At 34.0% G+C, this 7,020-nt stretch overlaps 1 long non-coding RNA gene across 4 annotated transcripts; it reads left to right on the top strand.

The window, feature by feature from the left end:
- Window positions 1-1,772: 1,772 nt before the first annotated feature.
- Window positions 1,773-5,099, top strand: LOC104896366 (uncharacterized). Of its 4 annotated transcripts, XR_008968701.1 has the most exons (5): window positions 1,773-1,877; window positions 2,045-2,124; window positions 2,226-2,324; window positions 2,881-3,045; window positions 4,640-5,099. It is a non-coding gene; the product is annotated as an uncharacterized LOC104896366 (long non-coding RNA). The 4 variants fall into 4 exon arrangements; XR_790437.4 differs by lacking the exon at window positions 1,773-1,877 and having other exon boundaries at window positions 1,931-2,148; XR_790438.3 differs by lacking the exon at window positions 1,773-1,877 and having other exon boundaries at window positions 1,936-2,124; window positions 2,924-3,045.
- The last annotated feature ends 1,921 nt before the right edge of the window (window positions 5,100-7,020 follow it).

The following is a 7,020-nucleotide window of genomic DNA, read 5'->3' as shown; positions in this document are numbered from 1 at the left end:
ACTTTTTTTCAAGATGGGCATCATGCATGTTATTACTTGATACTATAAGAAGTTATCCCTATAGATATATAAACAAAATCTTTAAGCATAATAACAAGCTATCTCAATAATGTAACAACAAGCTATCTCAATAATGTATCAAGTTACTTCAATAATAAGTTAGATGTATTGAAGTATTTGTATTGTGGTAAGACAAACTATTTTATGTTTTTTACAGTTAAAGAAGATAAATAATTACTAGATAACTAAACTACTCCACTTAAATACTCATTCATTTTTGAACTACTAGCGGCTAGACTATACAACCTGTGTGTGTGTGTTGGGGGGGGGGGGGGGAGGGTGTTTGAAGATTTGAACGTGTTATATGGTGGCCACATCGCACATATAACAAGTTACTTCAATAAGATTTAAACGTGTTATATGGCTGCAGTTCTTGCTTCATGTGAAGAATAGGCACATAACTCTGATCTAAGATAGTACATTAAACAGTTTCAACAACTTTGAGAAATAAAAATCAATCTATAGAGTATGGCGGGTGGGATAGACTGTTATTCATCACTATCAAAGAAAGTAAAGGTTATGTATATATGGAATTGATTAGACAATTTGTAAAAAAAGATGCGAAGAAAATGTGATAATGGCCCATAATTTCGTATGGGTGATTTGTATGCTTGCTTACCACTAATTAGTTTTGCTCCACTTACAAAAATGAGGAGGCAAAAGAAACTTTTTGCTCTTGGAGATGACCAAAATTGGATAATTAGTAACCTTTCTGTTTCTCTACGATAGACAACAAGTCACAACTTGACTCTCTTAGTGTTAGGTATGTTTGTCATGGGGTCCAACAAAACACACACCAATTTGCTAGCAATATATGGGGTTAGTCGCTTAAATCGTGATATACTGAGATAAAGTTTGAGTCAAATAGTTTTAAATTAAAGTTTTAGTAAGTTCTTTCAATTATTATTAATTACATCATGTCCGTCATACCGGGTCATAGTTTGACTATTTTCATTATCTTGACCATGATATTGTTAGAATATAGACAAAAAAAGTTGCAAGTACATACAATGGAATAATGATAGATAGTACTATTATTTGATTACAAAAAAAACTTAATTCTATTTGATTTTTGTCTTGAAATATCTTCATAAGATCATAGTTTTATATAACTCGTGCTAATTCATTAGAACACAGAGTCAACATTGGGTATAAAGGGTCAACATAAGTAGTTTATAAGATGGAATAATAATAAGCTAGGTCTTAATATTTTTATCATTTCATTATTCCAATTAATTTATAATATTAGGTATCATATCCCAACACTTTACAAAATTGATGCATATATGATACTAAGATAATGCTCCTATCCTAACTCATGATATCAAAGGTTCGTATATCTTATGCATTGTTTGATATTTGTTAATATAAAAAGCCTCATATGTGTGAGTTGAGACTAGTTAGTTATTGCATATTAAAGAAGAAAAATAGTGGAATCAATATATGGAATTAGATATTTACTTCCACCTCTTCATCAATAAATGATTGATTCAAATATAAAACTCTAATGAGTTTGAATATGGTCAGACTACTCTCCAACGAGAATCTATATCATGGTATCAAATTAGACGAATATCTTGCTGGCTTACCCCATTATCAAGATGGGGGATGTGTTAAAATAAAAATTTATATAGATTCGCATGTCAGGGTCACTACAAGAAAATGCCAAATCAACGACGGCTTCGCAGCGACTGCTGTAAAAACAGACGTTGTTCTGACAATTAGCGACGGTTTTAAGTCGTCGGCACCACCGACGGCTTTTAAATGCAACAGCGACGGCGTAAAACGCATGCTCATTTCAACGACAGTCTAAAGCGGTCGTGCCCTAACTAATTTAAATTTTAGATTTATTAGGGTTTAGGCGTCGGCTGTTAACTGACGCTGATTAGTAGAAGCGGTCGTTGATTATTTACCACTTGCATCAAACTCGCAACTGCTTTCTCTAAACTTCCTCCCACTGAACTGTTTACTCGTTTTTGAGAAGGTTTTTGCGAACCGGCGAAACACGCACCACCACCACTGAACTGCATTGAAGGAATTCCGGCGACCGGAGACCGGCGACAGGTGACCTAAACCACCCTACCGGTGGTAATTTCTACCCCTCTTTGTTTATTAATTTTTTTAAAAAAATTTTGTTACCCTAAAAATTGGGTTTTTGGATATAGGTGGCCAACACAAACCACCTTACGTCGGCGCCGCGAAATTCATTACTCCCTCCGCCGCGTCTTCCTCCAGTCCAGTCCAGTCCATACATTCTCTCTTTGGTAATTGTTGTTTAATTTGTTGATGTTGTTTTGTTCTTTATCGAGAATGGTGGACTCGGAGTAATATGGTTCAACAGAAATTTGTGTTAGAATCTTTTAAGAGATTTAACATTACCAAGAAAGAGATTATAGCTTCATCAATCCAGAATTCATTGTCGTCAACAGACCTTATGTTATGTTAATGGGAAAAAAACCTGCACAAGATTAAACTGCATCTGTTCAAAAAGAATTGAAAAACTTGTACAAGCAAAAGACTATAACTGTTTAGCTTGCTGATGGTTAAATTTTTTGCATATTGTTACTTGTTGTTAGTCTCAGTTTTTCCCTCTCCTACTCTTTTTGCTTTAAAGGCTCCTTAAAAGCAACAAATATGCAAAGTTATCTTTTATTCTCATAGTTTCCATCCATTATATCAGAAGATTGATTATAATTTTTTTCAGTTCTTCTGATAGAAGCTTTCAGGAAGCGTCTTAATATAGCTGATAAATTTCTATAAGCATTAGCCTTTCTTGATAGTTTAGTGCTAGTTCTAATATCTTCATTCTTATGTTTGAAGGTGTTTTTGGGATGAATGTCTGAAACACATATTGCCTTTGCAGCTATCTCATTGCTTCCATGGGTTTCAAGTAATATGGAGCTTTGACCTTGCGTTGATGGATGCGTACGCCCTTGCAAAGAAGAGAGTACTCCATAATCCAATATTTTTGTAATCGGTGATTGGGTAAGGCCTTCGTTCGTTTACAACTTTATACTTTTTGAATTTGCATACTAACCTCAAGGCTGACTGCTCCTGTTGGGATTAAGTCTTTGTTATTGTTATTGTTGGCATGATGAAAAACAAAATGTGTCAGGCAACAGATTACTGAGAAACATAGCCAAAGATTCAAATTTGCTTCCCTGCCTGCACCTTCTTTACTCACATATTGGCTTTGTGATCTTAGAGCTAGAAATTTGGGTAAATGTGTAGTGTTCATGTTTGGTCTCATGTTGGTTTTGTTTGATCTTTTACAAACATTATAAAATTATCTGTCTACCAAGTATGGCCTATGCAGAATGTATGATAAATACATAATATGATAAATTGATCAAATGAGGTTGGGTTCGAGTTGATTTCGTGTCTATCTTGTGGGGAATCTGCCAAGAGGTAGCAATAGGAATTATGAAGTATTTGAATGTCTAGTAATTTACAACCTTCTTTTGAGAAGGATATAAGTCACCATGTGTCCATGTGACCTATTGAATTGGTAGAAATTGACATGTCGACATTTCTGTTTGAATTGTTGTCCATCTTAAGTTGCAATAAGGCTTATTAGCCTTACCCCTGGATTAGCAGTACACTTTTTCTGTTTGGACTTTGATCCAAAAGATGACTGACTGGCCTATTGCTTGACAGTTGATAAGAAATATTGTCAACTTAGACATTTAACATAGTTCATCGTGCTTATAGTTAAATTGTCTTCTATTAGGGACTCATGTACTTTCTTTGCGTAAAACAATTGTTAAAGTTGCTTGTTTGAAGCATCACAGTTAAGTTCAGCAACCACATAAAGTCATTGTGTCTGCACAAGTGTGATCCCCAGTGGCTGGTTGGGTGACTGATAATGATGCCTGAAGTCCTATATTACTTTAATTGACAAATGTTTCTGATATCAGTGATTGGACAATTCTTAGGTGCATCTTATAAATGTAGCGTTTACTTCCTGGTGATGCCAATCATGGGGGACTTGCTGCTGGCCATGAAATTTTAAACTCTGAATACTCTAAATTGCAATGTTGTCCTAAGATTCTAAGTTTAGAAAAGGTTCAGGAATATCATTCTGTGTTATGGCTAAGCCTTTCTCTAATATACTTATTGGTTACATGTGAAACATGGAATTTTTTTGAAGATGGTGCTTGGAAAGTGATGGTCCTTGGAGTCAATAGGATATTAGTATTTTGAGCTAACGAGAAAAAATTGTACTCAAATACTCTGTACTCTTAATTATGTTTTTATTTTCTTCTTGGACAACTCATTTCTATGCTTCCGACTAATGTTAATATGTGGTGGTGCATTAATCCTCCTTTATTTGGTTTTCCTCATTTGATGTTGTAATCAAATAGCCGACCAGGGTAAACTTGTGTACATCTGAAAAATGTAAATGAAGGCAAAGGAATAATGTGGTAGAGAATTGTTTCAGCCTTTGGCGTTGGGTATACTATTATCTGCTCAGTGTCTGCATTTAAATTTATGAATTTTCGCTACTGCCTGCGTTACCATTTACTTGGCCCTATATAAATTCTTTAGATATGACTAAAATTGTTCTGAACTCTTGCAGTTGAGCACGATATGGGCTGAAACAACTGATAATGCTCGGTCGGCAGCTCGAAGTTTTGTTCTTGGTGGCCTATCTGAGAAACATCATGGTTTAAACAACTTTTGCACTACTGAGAAAAATGATGTATGCATTCCTAACAGGTGCTTTTTGTTTTTGCACTTTCAGCTCAGTTTCTGGCAGTGTATGCTGAACCCAAAAACAAATGAGTCCCTTAATCGAGGAATTGAAGCAATTATGCAATGTTGGAGCAACGACTTGATTTCCCGACATCGGGATCTATTTTGCGTACATATAATTAATCTAGATAGTTTGTCTAATTATAGACATTTAGTGTCTATATTTATCGGCATCCACCTTATTACATTTTAGATTTGTCGATATATATTTTTGTTAAACTCGACTTCAACTTTATTCCTCGATATGGGGATGTATTTTATGTATATAAATTTAATTTATTTCATGTTTAAATTGCATATTTTTTTAGTTTAAAATATAGAATGCAAAAGAGACGATGCAGGAACAAGTTTAATGTAGTATATATCGGTATTGTCGTGCAGGTGCAGCAGGTACATGTTTAATTATATTTTAGAAGATTATCATATTATTAATGTAATAAAAAATAACGACGGCTTAATATCAAAACAACGACGGATAAATAGTCGTTGTACAAGAAAGTAGTGCTGCCACGAAATTTTTAGACAACGATGGCTTTAGAAAATGGCGACGGTTTACAGTCGTCGCTAAGACAACGCCCGCTTTCAAACGTCATTGCTTCAACGACGGTTTAAAACCGTCGGTGATCTTTCGACTGCTATAAACAGTCGGTGTTGCCTAATTAACGACGGCTGGGGAAGCAGTCGGTGATGAGTAAGTAAAACGGTCGTTGATATGGCACCGACGGCTTGACGGTCGTTAATTCCTAAATTAGCGACTAAATTAACAACGTCGGTCAATCAACGACGGCTGGCCGTCGGTGCTGTTATTAGCGACGGTTTTTTAGAAAACAGCGACGGCTTCGAGCAGTCGTTGACTGTGTATTTTCTTGTAGTGGGTGAACGTTAAGAGAAAGAAGACCTTTATAAGTAAGTTAAGATCACTATAGTCCCACGTTGTAAAAAAGAGGGGGGGGGGGATATTCAAGGTAAAAGGCTTGTTTGCTACTTCAACTCTAACCAATTGATTTTAGTATGATAACTTTATTAGTATTATATATGGTCAAACTCCCCTCAATCAATGGTCTTTATATATAGACTCATAAATATTCACGGAATATAATATGAAGACTTCCACCAACTATATCTTGTCTTTAGGCCAAAGTTTTATCTGAATTTGTATATAATATAGGCCTTTCCTGTGTTTCCTAACTCCTAGAATATGTCGAATTTTAATAAAGTTTTTTTTGTCAATCCTATGTATTGCCTGACATTATTTGTACAATATTTAAGTACAATGAAAAACTTAAATTAAAAAATAAATAGGATAAACAAAAAAATGTTTGATGCAGTGTTGAATAATAAAGTTTGTATCTCACAAGTTATAAAATCAAGGTTACAGCCTCAAACTTCACCAGGCATTTTCGGGATAATGACTCTTACTATTCCCCCCCCCCCCCCCCTCTCTCTCTCTCAAGGACCTTATTCGTAAAATTAAGTAGTGTTAATATGCGTGAGATTTTTTAGATAGAATACTTCTCCTTATAAGGAAAAAAAAGAATATAACAGTGTCAATTATAGAGAAATATAGATTAAAATTAGAAAGGGAGAATAATTTGTACTCCTTTCGTTTCTTTTTAGTCTAGACACTTTCTTTTTTGATTTGTTTCATTTTAGGCTATATTATGTTCGACATATTTCAGAAAAAATAAGTTCATAGTTTCGATAAAATAAGTTAAATAGAACAAATTAACTATGCTAGCAACATATTAAACTAGAATATAAGTTCATTTAAGATAAGATAAGATAAGTGCAGATAAAATAAGTTCAGATAAGATAAAACAAGTTCATATAAATCGAAATAAGTTGAATCAAAACGGAACTTAAATCTATACATTGTTGTCTTTTCTATTCTTGATAACATATTCCATATACTTGTTCTTTTTTAATCATCATGATCTTTTTAATATCTTCGCTCACTTTTTGATTTTTCTCTCTACTTTTCAATTTCTCTCTTATATTTTTTTATTTTTTGTTTTTCGAAAGATGAAGTGAGGAACTAAACAAAAATGGAGCGACTAAAAGGTTTTACTTATTAAGAAAAAAGTTTTACTTTCTATAGTGAAACTTTATGAGGTCTAATTTCTTAATCCTTGTCAGCTTTGTCGATACCCAATGAAATATCGACAAGCTATAGAAGTAGGGTAAAGATTCTGATCCCATATGATG

Source organism: Beta vulgaris, chromosome 3, assembly GCF_026745355.1.
Source record: "Beta vulgaris subsp. vulgaris cultivar EL10 chromosome 3, EL10.2, whole genome shotgun sequence".
NCBI lineage: Eukaryota > Viridiplantae > Streptophyta > Magnoliopsida > Caryophyllales > Amaranthaceae > Beta > Beta vulgaris.
The sequence above is the reverse complement of the archived record's forward strand: the minus strand, read 5'-3'. Positions and strand labels throughout refer to the sequence as shown.